The sequence below is a fragment of the Dromaius novaehollandiae genome, chromosome 11 (genome assembly GCF_036370855.1).
Source record: "Dromaius novaehollandiae isolate bDroNov1 chromosome 11, bDroNov1.hap1, whole genome shotgun sequence".
Lineage (NCBI taxonomy): Eukaryota > Metazoa > Chordata > Aves > Casuariiformes > Dromaiidae > Dromaius > Dromaius novaehollandiae.
In genome coordinates this window covers 18,734,333-18,749,959 of record NC_088108.1, presented here as the reverse complement: position 1 = coordinate 18,749,959, position 15,627 = coordinate 18,734,333, and the positions used below count along the sequence as shown (strand labels likewise).

The 15,627-nt window shown below is 37.3% G+C and overlaps 1 long non-coding RNA gene across 3 annotated transcripts in view; it reads left to right on the top strand.

Moving 5' to 3' along the window:
* LOC135329557 (uncharacterized) overlaps nt 1–15,627 on the top strand; it is a 403,599-nt gene that overhangs the window by 117,566 nt on the left and 270,406 nt on the right. For all 3 annotated transcript variants that reach the window (XR_010391057.1, XR_010391055.1, XR_010391056.1), the window contains one exon: nt 7,407–7,513. This is a non-coding gene — a long non-coding RNA (uncharacterized LOC135329557). The remainder of the gene's footprint in view (nt 1–7,406; nt 7,514–15,627) is intronic.

Here is a 15,627-nt window from a genome sequence, read left to right as displayed (position 1 = left end):
CAGTAGGAAAAGCAGAATCTCTTAGGTAATTTGCTATTAGATTCTTTTGAAATTCAAATAACTTTTAAGATCAATAACTTTTATTAAATTATCTTGCAAATTTAAACACTGTCAGGTGAAAAAAGAGAGTGTTTCAGCCCTTTAACACCAAAATATTTGCATGTATATTTTGTTAGAGATTTCTTAACTTTGTGGGCTCATCCTCAAAGCCTTACGCTATGACAGATTTGGTTGTTTTTTTTCCCCCAACCTTTGAGTTGTTGCAGATTAGTGAACAACTTCAGAACTGAACAATAGCTTCATTCTTTGTTCTTTTCTTCTTTTCATCACCCTTTCTGGATCTCCCTGTGGCAAGAATTGTCTAGGAGTAAGGGCGTTGGATGCCAGACAGCAACAGTACCAGTAACTTTCTAGGAAGTAATTAGTTCAGTAGAGATTTTTTTTCCTTCCCTGAAAAGAGTGCATGTTAAACTTGTAGTTTGCTTTTTAGATTAGAATTTACAGATCAGTTTTGTAGCGGGTAGCAATTCTGAAATAATGGCGTAGTTCAGAGAGAGCTTTAATTGACCCCTGCAGAATAAAAATGAGGGTGAATTCTAGAATCCATTGAAAAGCCGTAGAAATACAAAGCGAAGAGGGATAATATGGTTGCCATAGACACAATTTTGCATTCTCTTCTCTATTTACTAGATTGATAACTCCTTTATTGAAACCCAGAAAAAAAAGCTGTGGCTGTTCTGAAAACAGTCTGTTATCCTTGCTATCATAATGAGACTATTCTCAGAGCTCTTTAAGACACTAATTACCATAAAGAGATCATCCCACAGAGCTTCAGTTAAATATTTGCATGAGCAAGAATACATTCAAGATTAATATGTAATTATGATATGCGTAGAAAGATGTCGTAGTCAAATTGGTAAAGCAGACATAGTCTATATGGGTAGTAGAAATTTAAAGTTAGAAGGATATATAATTCCATAATTTCTGCTGATAAGAATGTGAGATGCGTTATCCTTCCTTATCAGGAAGACAGTATGCTAATTCATCTCAAGCCTGTTACTTTCTACTTTTATACATAATATCTGACCTGTCAGTAAGAGTTGATGCGTATGTATATGTGGGATAGAGAATCTAGGGAACCTTTTCTCACAGTTTTGCATATTATTCTACTAGTAAATTTCTCCATCAAATCACTGAAAGATTATCTGTTTTTATGCCATTTGGATGTCATCACAATATCCACTAAGCCCTTGAAAATTCTATTTATTGGAAATAGATAGGAGAGAGGGAGATTTTTAAAATATCAAAGGAAAGACTTCAGTTTCTCTAATGTAAAGGAGAAAAAAACCAGGCCATTCATTTTAAACCTTTGGGTAAATGGAAGCTTGCAAGGATATTACTGCTTAAGAAGAACTTGACAACTCAATGTGTAGGGATTTAGTAGGTAACTCCATTAACTCTAATGGGAGCAGTTCAGCTAATCTCTGACATTGCAACTAGACTGCTGACAAGCTCAGCTGTTCTTTCAGATGAGGGAATTGTAGCAATTGAAAAGGTGAGAGTCACATAGTGAAAGATTGTGTCTAAAGAAGAGTAGGCAGGGTTTTTTCGTTAGCATAAGGAGCTCACTGTGTTCATTAGGCAGGTTGCTCTCAAGACCGTGTGAGAGTTGTCCCTCACAGTATCTTTTCATAAGAAATGTATGTATCCTATAGAATTCTGTTTGATCTGTTTCCCTGAGTTTCTGCACGCAAGCAAAATGCAGGCGCTCTTGGTGTTTTTGTTAAAGAACACCAGTTCATTTTAGCTCAAGTTTTAAAGTGGTTGTCCAGAATTACCCAGCTTTTTTCTGTTGCACTAAGATTAGCATACCGTGTCCTGAGCAGTGGCAGCATCGACCAGTGGGAGGCTGCACTGGACCTCAGCAAGAAGGCGCTGTTTCAGCCTCTAGATAAGGTTGTTTGCTGATGCCCGTGGGCTATACTATGTTGTCCTCGTGCTATGCTCCCCTGACATGTGGTAGGGCTAGTGCTTGATCATAAAACATTTCTATTAGGAATGATTTCCAGTTACAAAAGCAATGTTCAGGAGGCCTGAAGACTAGACACCTGTCTCAGCAGTGCAGTTATGGGTTGCTCGAGACGATGACTGAACAAGATAGCTGACCGGACAGAAAGTTTATGGCCCGGTTACCAATGTCCAGTCCGCACAGGACTACCGGTCTTCCGCCTGTTGGTTTGACCTATATCACTTTAAAAGGCTCTTGTAGAACAAAAGTGGTCAAAGCAGGAAACATTTAGAATGCAGAAATCAAATACAAATGGTTCAAAATAAGGCCATACAAAATTGATTGGCTTCCAGTCCCTCTTTAATATGCAGCTAAAACACTTGCACAATAAAAAATGCATAATAGATGTATGATAGAAGATATCAAGTAGAAATAAAGAAGATATTAAGTGGTTATGAATTGGAGCCATCAGTCTTTGTCTTTGCCATGACTTCAGTATCAGGACTCCAGTATGTGCGCTGAGCAGCAGTGCTAGTCTGATGCTTGCCCTTGGTTATAGCTGGAATAAAGAGTGTGGCTTAAGGGTCAGGTGTGACGAGCGCCCTGAGCGCACAGCAGAAGGGGTGCAGCTTGGAGGGAGCGACCAAGAGTGCACAGGTATAAAACAGCATAAAGAAGGCAGGTATGGCCGTTGCCAGTTCAGAAGCCCACAGGACATTTTGTTCAGTGAACTACTGCATGAATGAGTTGAGAGCATGCCGTGTTTGCTCAGGATCGCAGAGCACCACTGATTTACGCAGTCGCTGTGAGAATGAAAAAAAACAAAAATATTTCATCTACTTTCACTATGTTAAGGTTTATCCTGCTCCAGACTTTATTCTTGTCTGTCACGTTCTTCGTTAATTGCAAAGTGAAAAATATTCTTTCTAAACTTTATTTGTGTTTCTTACAACTTTGGAGAAGTGTCTATAACCGTGGTTACAAACACATGTGACCTATATATATGTGTGTGTATGTATATATATATATATATATATATGTATATGTACTTTTTTGTAATGTTTCCTAGCTTACTGAGAAGCATCTGTTGCCAACTTCATTTCCTATGCAAAGTGTATTATTCTTATGAAATTCTGTTTGTTTTATGCTTTTAAGGAGTGAGCTTATAGGAACAGGAAATCATACAGTCGTTGAGAAGAGAAAGATAACTGAATATTAGCCAGTTTTTAGAGGTACTTTCAGAATAGCATTTCTTCAGCAAGACCCAATTAAAATAAGATACAGTTTTTTTCCTTGTTTCCTTCCCTCTTTTCTTCATTCATTCCTTCGTTTTTCCCCCTTCATTCCTTCCTTTTAAACTAGCAATTATGATTATACATTGTGTATGTGTAGTTAATATGGGAACTTTGACCAAAATGAATTGAACCCCAGAAGAAGAGGGAATGCAGAAGATGTCATATGAAAGATCGCCTCTCCCTAATTTTACTACGTTCTTGTTTTGTTTCAGGTATTATTTTGGGTTCATTGCTTGAAGGTTATAAAAATATTTAAATAGAAAATTATGAAAATTATTAGTATCTAGGAGTAGAATAATAGAAAATTATTGTATTTCAGTAGAATTACATGAATATGGAGATTGCTATTTAATTGAAAATTCTGTAACAGATATGCTGGAATGGATAAGTTATTCTTTTGGCGTTAGGGCAAATAAAACATGTGCACTGCATGTGTCTTTTTACATCTACTCTTAATGGGGAGGGGATAATAAACCTGTATCTAGATGCAGGAACTTTTGGAGTTCATAACAAATGGATCATAACTGCATTAACCTTTTGGATTCTTGATAAGAAGATAATCTGAATATATAATACCATTGTATATAGCACCAGGGATATGTTTTTGACTCTGTTAGTCATTTTTCAGCTTTTATTTTAATTTCTTCTTGCATTGTCTTCACTGCTGCATTTAAATGTGGAGCTGTGCTGAGATGTTCCATACATTTTGTAATTGGCTTTATTATCTATTGTGTAGGAGTTAATCAATTCTATTGGCCATTATCTGCAGGTGCCTACAATAAGGGCATATTACATTGATTTTTCATTTTTCACATCAAACCAACTGCATAAGTATTTGCTTCTGTGTTTGCTATTGACAACAGAGTTATTTAGAGGCACTCCGTCAAAACGTAACATGTATCAGGACAATTACAAACTCTATAATATAGACCTGTTAGACAGCAAATAAAAAGATAGAAACTTGTGGCAGCTGACTATCAAAGATGAAAGATTCAGAGAGCATGGAGAGCTTGGGAAAAATGTTCAGCATCTGTGTAAGTGTTCTGTAGCTCGAGGAGAATGGCTGCCAAGATACTGTGCTGCTGAGAGAGGTACGAAGCTTGCCTCCACGGTATGGTTATGCTTTTATAAGAGGGTATTTGACTTGGTCACATGAACAGCAGATCAACATATTATAGTTGATGTTAAAAAATCTTATAAAAAATGAAAGGAGAAGAGCAGGTAAATGTAGAAGAGCATTATGCTGAAGCTAGGGGACTTTGGAGGTAGACAGGGAAATAATGCATGCAACATACCAAGCATGACTTAAGGTTCAATAGTTCATTTTCTGTGCCTATAAGAAACAAACAAATTGCAGCTCATCTTGGCTATAAGAAAAGGTAAAACACACAAACCTTAAAAAAAAAAAAAAAAAAAAAAAAAAAAAAAAAGCAGATACAGTGTATAGTCACTCTGACTTTCTAAAGTAAATGTAATCCTATCATCATTCATTGTGTTTTGTCCTCCAGCACAAATTTTGGAACCCTTGTACCTACCTTCTCCCTTCAGAAAGAGTTGATGCAAACACAGTTGTCTATCTGAATGGAGCTTTTGGGGAAGATGAGATTTTGCCTACAGTTTAGAAGTGGCCAACCTTCAAATTTACTCTCATGTCTAAATTTAATATAGCAAGTTTTAAATAGCATATTTAAAGCTGTTCTTCTTAATTGCCCTTGCCCCAGAGAAAATATTCCATGCAAGATGGATATTCGTTTCTCTTGTGGTAATGGTTTTTCAAAATTTCCAAGATAATCTTTGAAATCTTAGATTTTCTCTGCAGTCTTATTTCTGACATTGTAATCTACAGAGCAAATTAAGTATTACCAGTTTCAGTATCGGGCTTTTTTCCTCCATGTGGTAGAAGTTAATAAAAATCTACAGTCCAATTTTGCACCCATTGTTTTTCTTTTAATGAACACAAAGTAGATTGATTAAATTCATACAACCATTTGGGAGTGTAGCTGCGTTCTGACTGAAGAAAAGGACTGCAGTCAGGCAGCTGTCAGTGTACACTAGAGGAAGGCTGTACACAGTCCTGTAGTTGTGTCGGATCCTCTTTCTTGGCCCAGGTTTTTTTGCCTCCCTTTAGTGAGAAAAAAAACCCAACCCTATCTTTCAAAACATAAATAACTTTTTGTCTCTTGCTTTAAGTTCCTATCAAGTGGAGGAGGTTTAGAATGGTTTAAAAGACTGGCTTTGCTTAAGATCACACATTTCAATTGAATATAACATGGAAGAAAAGAATTTTACTCATATGGAAAGTCTTGCATGGTTCAGTTAGGAATTCAGCAAGGCTTTTTTCTCTTTTGAGATCTTTCGGATTCCAGTGAATTTCATTAGGAAATAGTCAACATTGTATATGAATTTATGGAAGGGACCTCCTTTGTCTTTGAAAACACACTTGTACACTGCGATATAGTTGGCCCATATGTTGAATTGCAGACAGGTTGTAAGCGGATTTTATCTTGCATCTATTAGAGATGCAGTATTGCTATCAGGTCTCTTTGTCTGGGGGAATACTGAAAAAGAAATTTGTTTTTAAGCTCCATTCAATTAGAAAGATCAATGTTGGAAAGACTTCCCTTTCATAAAGAAGCCACTAGTCTCTACTTGCTGCATACCTTTGAACAGTGTTAAGTATTGGGTTGCATCAGTATAATGCATTACCCTTTCTGATAAAAATGCAGTGCATTTTATTGCTAAAAATGGAATTTTGGTAGCACTGTTGAAATCAATAGTAGCTTCTTATCCACAGAAAGATAACTGATCTTTTTGAAGTGCTTTAAATACAATAAGTATTTGATTGTGTTTCCTTCCATTGTTCAGCTCAACACAGTAAAATTAAGTGTTGCTCTGTAAAATGACTGCAACATTCCGTGGTTTCTCTTTTACAACACTTCATGGTCTGTTTTAGCAAATTAGCTGTAAATGGAAATAAGAGATGCTTCTATGAAATGAGCAATGTGACACACACATTTCTTTGCAATACTAGGTACTCAGCCACTGCTGTGGTCTGTGGTCTTCTTTAAAGCACCCACTTCACTCTCCAGCACTGTTCTGCTTACTTTCTAACAGCAGTCAGGCGCCCATGTTAGTCCTGCTATGTCTCTGATCTGAATCTTAAACTCTGGGACTGGAGATGCAGAGTATCTTTTATATTTAAAAAAAATACCTTATTTCCTGCGCTGACCTTGAAGTGTACAGTTTGCTACCTAAGGATGTTAGAAACGTGAAACAGAAGTGACCTTAGAGATCACTCAGAGCACAAGTTTTCAGACTCTCTGCCTTGTGATATGGTGGAGAAGCAGCTTCAGCTTGTGTGGTGGGTGACATTCTCTACACTCAAGGCATCAGTTCCTGCTAGGATGTGTTGGAGTACGGAACAAGGATCTGCTTCTTAACATTGCTAAGAGGCAACTCTTTTTATATATCTGATTTCTTAGAGTATTCTATAGATTTTTAACTGTTAAGCCTATTAGAAAAAATCCCATGTCTTATGTTGTTTTAAGGTCTGAATTTTTGGTTCATTTATACTTGCGTATACTGAACTTAGAAGTTTGACATGGTGTATTAGCCAGAGCAGAGGGTAAAGGCCTTTGAAATTTTCATAGGGGATCACCTCCCATAAACAGCTGCCAATCTTAATCCACTAGCAGTATCCCAAAGGATTGCTATTCATTTTGATTTACTGCATTCAATTAACTATCACTTCAAAGTTTTTAGACCACTTTTGCCCTGCATTTATCTTGATCAGTCTATTGGTCAATAAACTTAGACTAAATTCACTTTGTAGGTAGAGACCTATCTAGCTGCACTAATACAGCTCTGCATTTTGTGTCACCTTCTGGATTTCTAAAGATAGAAGAGAGGGGTTATGGAGAGAAATTACAGTCTTTAGAACAAGAAGGTGAAAATGTTGTTGAGAACTTTAAGTATCTGTGTCACGGTCTGGAATGCATGGGGAAAAGGAAATCTTTTCCATGTCTCACACACTGAAGCATTTATCCATTTTCTGTTTTTATGTAGTACTAATAAATTTTATGTTACCTTTCACCCCATTGCAGGTAACAAAATCTATCACATACACTCTGATGGAGCCTATGGCTGATGAAGTGGTCTTGTGACTGAGCTGATGGTAGCTGATGACTGTTACCATGTGTTTGCTCTGCAGGTAAGTCATAAAATTACTAGCTGGCCTATGACTAGGTTGCACTATTCCATTTCAGCAAACAATTTGAACCAGCCTAGCAGCAAGTAATGTACACATAGAAGAGGAGGATAGGACTTCAGAACTTCCCTGTAAAATATATTTACTTAAGTGAAGAATGCATTGTTTAGAAAAACAAATAAAAAAAGAAGAAACGAAAGTAAAGTATTTACTGAATACTGTTAGGGGTCACCAGGTCTGGTAGACCAATACAAGCTGCAGCTCCCAGTAGCAAGGCTGAGCATGTATGCCTGATAAGCACAGGACCAGCAGCCTCATCCTGTTGTCCTCTCTGGCTGATCAGGATGAAGGTCTATTAGTGGGAATATACCTGTTGTATGTAAATATATATACCATGTGGATTCTTCCAGTAGCTGGCCTTAGACACTGAGTCTGTGCAGTAGCTGGCCCTGGGTTTTGGTCAGTGGCACCTAGGCATGACTTGGCCTTAGACACCCAGTCTGCTCAGTAACTGACCCTTGGATTCTCTTGTCTCCAGTTGCCTAACGCCCAGAAACGCACTCACACACACAACTCACACTCCAAAAAAACAGCGCTCTCGGTCAAACCCGAGACCTTATGGTTCTTCCAGTGCTTGGTCTTGCCTCCTGGTTTCTCAGTAGCCAATTCAGATGCTCTTTTCTCTCCAGTATCTGGCCCAGACTTGTGGCCACATCAATGCCTGGCCTGCTCCCCTGTTAGCCCAGCTTGATATTCACAGTGATCACACACTGACATAGGTACCCTCGCTTTCTCTGGTTACTGGTGCCCCAGATGCATGGGCCCTCTGACCCATGGTCTGGTGTTGCTGGCTCTTAGACCTCTGGACACACACATACACACAGAGTAGAGTGTCCCCTTACCAGGAAAATAGATAGAAGTGGAGTTTAGTGAGAAGACTGGACAGACTGCGGTGATCAGGCGCAGGGCATGCCCAGAGAAGTATACTAAGCAGCAACATGTTCACAGGTGACCAGCCCCTTCTTCTTCTGTTTTCCCACCCCAAACCACCTTGATCCTTCCCTTTGGTTCCTTCCCTAAGCGTCCGCTATTTTTATATGTTTTCTAGAATGGTTCTCTGCCTTCATTTTTCTTCACTGATCTGCAACACTGCATTATAGCTGAATTTGTTAGATTTCTGTTTATTTATCTCTTTGTTATCCTTAAAAAGAATGCTGCCTAGTTCCCAGGTCTGCATTTCTTTAACTGACCACCAATTGCCTGAGTTTCCTGTGCCTCCTATCATCCCATGCCTGTAATTCTTTACACTGGGTCCCACACCTCCACTTTCATGACTGCGTCTGCAGTCATACCATGCCTCTATTCATTTACACTTCATTTTGTTAGAATAACAAATATTTCATTCTACACAGAATAACTACTTCATACTGCTATCTATATAAAAAATATGATCATACCCAACAAAGAGAAGCAAAAATAAAATGAACTAGGCATAGCCAGCTGGTCATTAGGAGAATTCCTGTACAGCTGAACAACCTAAAAGGAAGCTCCAGGCTGGCCAAGACAAGTTCATACAAAGCCTGACAAGTCGCAGTTCTGAGGCCTTATGAAGTCCGTGGAAAGCCTATGCCCTGTCATTAGCAATGGCAATGCTGTATTTATGGGGATCCAGGGCTACACAGTATGGTATATGCAGGCAAGGTAAGATCTCAAGTTTATAAAATAATACCTATCATATTTGAAGTGAAAAATTTTGCCCAGAAACACACCATTCAGCTTAGTAGTTGTGGTTAAGCATATTCAAACATGGACTGAATCTGGCACCATAACTTGACAACAGATTGCAATAAAAACATATGCTATGCAGTGTATTGCAAACTTGCTCAATAAGGTAGCGTGTTTATAATAACATGCTTTAGTAGTATGAATTGTTTGGTCATTAGAAGTAACCAGAAATCAGCTGATCCTATTGCAGCTCTGTTTTTAAGCTTACATTGCAAATCCAGCGTGACCTACGCAAAATAGTTTGCTGGATGATGATGAGCTCTGCTATAAACAGGAAAAATCAGTGGTTCTGAGGGTTTTTATAATGTTTATCAGTAGGAAAACAGAAGTGGCAATTGCTTTTAATTGCCCAGTAATTTTATTATTCAAAAGACGGAATTTACTGGAAGCAGCTGCAGTTGTAACTGAACTAGCTCATCTAATGTGTTACTGTTTTTTTCCTGTATTATATTATTTAATGGCAATAAGCTGCCTGCTTCAATCAAATCTTCAAATACAGTAAGAGTTGGATTTATCAAGCCCTGAGAAGAATACTCCAGTACACGCACTGAAAGAGACCTTTGTGTATTTGGTGATTCTAAATTGTCTATAGAAATCCCATTTCTTAAATTAAATGAACTTTCATTCTTTGTTCTCTCAGTACAAAGTATTTGAATTTCCTCCCTTTGTAGTTTTTCTACCCCATCTCTATTTTGCTATTCAGCATGTGAGAAAATGCAGCCCTACAATGAGCACGCACTCTGAATTAATCAGCTATTCTCCATAAATACAAATAAATGGCAGTACAATCAAAATGAAAAGTAAAACGGGAAGGACTGGCTATTGTCACACCTTTAGTGTTAGTGTTTCTCATTTTAAAAGATGTTTTAAAAGATTCTGTAGTTCTTTTGCTGCTGAACAGTGTCCATTGTCAATGACACTGCTTGTCACGTGGCAAGATGCCATCCTACAGAGTCATCCCTTTGAGTCACACTGTGCCAAAAGCAGAAGTATGGTTTCCTTTAAGCATAAGATCATGTTTGAAGGACTGTGAACAGTTATTTAGTTAACATGACTAACAGAATATAACTGAGGCATCTCAGAAGACTAAAATTGTCAGTAGACCACAAACTGCCCTCAGCACTTCAATGTTGAATGTAATTTGGCCTACTCAACAGTGAAGAAACACAGTGCCAGTTAATAATGCTTGTAATTCTTTCCAACTTTGACAGGTTTTGTCCAATGTTAGGCTAACACAAATGCTCCCTGTGTGATCAGGAAGGGCAATTTGTAATAGAAACGGAGTTTGGTGGAGCTGTCATCAGATTCATGTTGATTGCAGACTAAGACAAGAGCCTATTGTTCTTGCCACCTTACTTGTTAGTGTAATAATGCTGTAACAGGATTGGGGACTTTTGGTAATAGTGCTGATTTGCCTACCTTGCCTTCCTGAAAACTCCATTTGACACAACTGTAGTTCACAGCTGGTAGCAGGGTCTAGAAAAGTACGATATGGCCTATTGCAGACCAAGCCTATACTAAATTTGCAGCCTAAATATAAAAGATGGGAAAAATGATTATATTTATTTCCTTATCTTCAGATTTTTTTGTTGAATTAAAAACAATAGTGTTCATCATCTCAACAGTGTTCATCAGAGCTTAATAGCCATGTGTGATAGTATTTTTATGGAGTGAGTTTCCTTACACGTTTGCATAATGAAAGGGTTATCATCATGTGCTATGTTCTTCTACTAACTTATCTACATTTCACATTTGTATTGAATAGGGCTCCAGAGAGAAATGTCTGTACTTTTTGTTAATCTGGACAGGCAGTTATAAAACACTGTTGTAATTAAATTTCTCTTTTCATTTGAATGGTTGAATTAAACAAATATTTTCCTTTGGAGAAAAGTAACAATTTGATATTAATTGCTTCTATCTCTTTCTCAGCATTGTCAAATATCCTATTGTAAAAGCTACTTAATATTTCCAGTGGAATGCTATATATTGCATAACTTATTTCCTTTGCTAGTTATTTCATTTGATGGTTAAACGGTAATTGGAATGAAAGGAATAAAGAAGTGCTTGTGGGTTGGGAACCACTCAAGGGACTGAGAAACTAAAGCAGAACAATGATTTAACATTTTTTCTATTGTTCAGCTTTTTCTTTTCATATGTGAATTACATGCGAGTAAGAGAGATTATAGGGAGGAAAATAGAGAATGCAGAACTCATTTAGATCAGACTCCTTGTGCCTAATAAGCAAACAGAAAACCTACAAAATGTCTAATCCTTACGGTTTGTTCTTAGACTTCTTAGATGTTGTAGAATTTGCAAAATCGTTATGGGAAAGGACATGAGCCTATTAAGAAAATACAGAAACAAAGCTTCAGCATCAAACCAAAAGATATGTGGCTTCCAGTTACAATGGAAGGGGCAATCAATCGAACTAGGCAGGAAAGGAAAGAAAGAGCATCCGCAGCAGAGATTTCCTGGAATGAAAAATGTGCCTGGATTGTTACTTTATTGAATTTTGCTACCATAGGACATATTAAAGGACAAATCAACTCTCAAGCATCCATCCGAAGTATAAAAGATATTTGCATGTGAAAAATGTCTAAATACATGTTCATTTTCAAATACCCAGTACCTGAGAACTTTTGGTGCTATGTATAAAGCGGTAGACCTGTTTGCTTAAAATTCAGTATATATATCGTTTTTTAAAAGGTATGGTTGTGTAGTAGACAGGAAGGTTTAATTTATCTTGTCCTGGCTGCTGGGTTTTGAGACAAGGGAGCTGTGCTCAGGGGAGAAACTAGTTCTCTCCTCGAAACAACCAACCATATTTAGCATGAAGAACTTTGTGGAGTATGGAATATATTGATAAGGAGACACAGCATAAACAGGAAACATGCTGCTTAAATACAAACTGTCCTTGAAAGGGAGACAAAGTTACTAATGCCATTAACCTATTTGATTGATCACCATGAGCTATGGAGCTATCAGCTTCATCAATTTTTTGAGGTGCAAAGTGAGATTTTTCCCTACAGTTCGTGTCACAACTTGAGCCTGTCCTCCCTGCTGAATACATGCTAGTTTGTTGTGAGTAGACCAAACTAGCTGCTTTAAAGGGTAGTTGAATTACTCTTTTACTGATTTATCTTTTTTTTTGGTTGTTAACCACATTTTTCATTTCCAAACAAAACATTTTCAGATACTTACAGGCAATTTTACATAAAAATAAACAAATGTAGGTAAAATTCAAAGTACAATGTTGTTTCAAGATGGAAAAATATAACACTCCATAGCATATTTACCCAAAATATATTCTTTCTTTACTTCAGTGTTCTTTTGGATAAAACAAAACAAGTTAATGACTCCATTTATATAAAAACCTACCTTTGTATGGGAAATGGCCAGTCCTGGTGATTCTTAGTGGCATTGTGACAAATTTTCTGGCATAATCTTTCCAAAGTGTCAACTTATGACCTACCGCATGCCTACACTAATTCACAACAGTGTAAGTAAGGATCACACTGCTGTTCAGAATATGACATTAGAGTTTTTAAAATGCAGTAGTATTCACAAAATACTGTGGAGCCCACAGTTCGATGTGGAAATGTGTGGCTGATAGGCTGGGATTCCATTTTTGCTCTTTGGTATGAAAAGTTGCTTTTAGTTTAAGTGGTATTATTTATTCACTCAAAAAAAGTTTCTGAACGCGCAAGTGTCTAGCAGTCATTTTTGCTTTGTTGAAGTTGAAGGAGGAATGCCTCAGACTGGGGTGTCACTGGCCTGCATGCAAATCTCCAAGCAATTCATGACATATCTTTTATGTTAGAACTGAGAAAAATTAGGTATGATTAGAGATAGATTCTCTTTCATTAAAACTATGTATGTTCAAATACATTTAAGGATTTAAATTAAATACCTTTAGACTTTAAATTGAAATGTTACTTTTGTATTTTCCTTCCATATTCTCCTTCTGATAAGAAGTGTCATACATATTTAAACATACATTTTAGTAAGAGAAAAGAAATTTTATCACTACTTCTGCTGCTTTAAAGCTGTGAGACCATTAGGTCTTTAATACCCTTCATTTGTTTTTCTGTCTTCCAGTTTTCAGCTAACATAACTAAATACCCAACAGATGTGAAATTGCACCTTAAGGTGAACACATTACGGATAGAGAGCCAGACACATGACCCTCTCTGTTCGGTTTTTACTTGCTCATGCAGTATATTCATGTTGTTTTTATTGCCTGCTCATACTTTGTCTCACAGCTTTATTTCTTTAGCAAAGGTTTTTTTTCCTTCAAAGCTTTACAGTGCCCTGTTTATTTTTTACAATATTTTATTGTATAGACTGTTGTCCCTCTTACAAATAAACACTGAAGTCTAAAAATACTGGTTTGCAATTAAAGAATTAAAGGTGTGGTTTACAGTTTCCTTTTAAGTCTTTATCCCAGTGTGTCTGAAAGCTTTTTTGTATTACCTCCAAGTTTGGAAGAGCTCAGTTGCGCACTCTAAGAAACAAGTAAAAAATTTGAAAATAGATGAACTCTGAATAGATTGCAGTAGATCAGACTAGTTTGACCTGGGACCATTATACAGATAATTGCATGGCCACAACTTCCTTATGTCAGGGTAAAAAAAATAAAAACCCTTGTCAGACCTTCATTCTGAAGCAGGAGGAGGGATGAGGAGCAGATTTATGTAAGGTGGGATGTAAAGTCTTATGCCCTTAGAAAGTAACAGCTGATACTTTTCCAGCATTTTCACTTTAAAATTGTTGTCATTGTTATCTGGAACAATATTTCTCTATACAATAGGTTAGAGTATCCCTGCTCTTTACAGAATTGGCCATACCTTCATAACTGTGCTGCTCCACGGGATCAGATCATTAGATAGAAGCAGTTGGTACTCTCTGCGACACGAAATGCAGTCTGGGGTTTCGCCGTGTTTCCTTGACACAACAGCTCCATTATGTGTGTGGCTCAGAGCTGTGACAAACCAGTCTCTGATCCGGATCCTTTGCCTCCTAGTAGGGTATGGAGCACATTCTGCCAGCCCCGAACTGGAATTTAGTTCCCTTTAGATGGCACAGTTTGCGTACATGAAAACCACCCTCTAACCTGAACTAACACATGGTAAGTCAGAACAATCAAGCAGGTTGTTTTAAAACTTCACTACTACTATAAACTAATATGTTAATATAGACACAGCTGTATCTTGATGAATATTTTATCTCAATGAGTATAGACAGGGGCATGAATTTTATGGGATCCAATGTCCTCTTTCACTCCCAGCAAATTCTGGAGACTTTATATAAAAGCTGTTCCCCGTTGTTTTGTGAGAGAAGCTCATTTGGTTTCATATTCTTCTTTAGATGAGGCTAAGCTTTTTCTTTTATAAATTTTTCTAAAAAGTTGAGATGAAAAAAGGGAAGTTTATACCCTAGTTCTTCTCAGAGCTGTCTGTTAAGTTTTTAACAATAGTAATCTGGTGAATAAATGCAATTTCTTTAAAGTACATTTTCCTTTAAAAGCCTTTTATTATTTTTTTAAATCATAATTTATTGGAAAGCATCTTATTGTTCAGTCATCCTCCAGCCTTCTATTGGACGTGGGTGGCTTTCCAGGGGGCCTGTAGAAACAAACGGTTTGTGAAATAAGTTCTTTTCTACTTTGGTATTTTATTTGCCACAGTACAATGGGACTGTGCTCCTGTTTTTACGTTTTATAACTATTTTATCAAGAAGTAAACCAAAAAGCTGTAAAACTGGAAGATTTCCTGCTCCAGAAATAAGTTTAGTGCCCTAATGGAACTGATGAACTTCATATAACTAGTTATGAATATGGTGGAAAAGGAATGATGGAAACATTCATTCCATTGTAACTACAGCATTTAAACTTTGAATTATATTAAAACATGCTCCATTTTGCAGTAGGACTGTTGTAATCATGAAGGTAGAGTTGAAATACTGCTCTTTTTTAGGTTTGTTTTTTTCTTACATAAATTTATTGAGCAGCTTTATCTGTTCATTTAAGGATAGCTTGGGAGCAAGAACTTGGGCTGCCATATCTGGAGGCAGGAGCAAGAACTGGGATTCAGAATTGATCAGGCAGGAAACCAGACAGGAGGGAGGAGTCTTTGATAGAAACAAAAATTAAGATAGGACAGTGGTTGAGACAGCAGCTAAAAGCAAAGCTATCACAGTGAACACTGACTGTTTGGCCTCAGGGCCTTTGCATACTGTGAGCCTTCCCCTGCAGGAGACCTAACTGGCTCTCTGAACACAATTATGTGCTGATCACTGCACATTATTCAAGGCAATAATACATGTGACCTGTC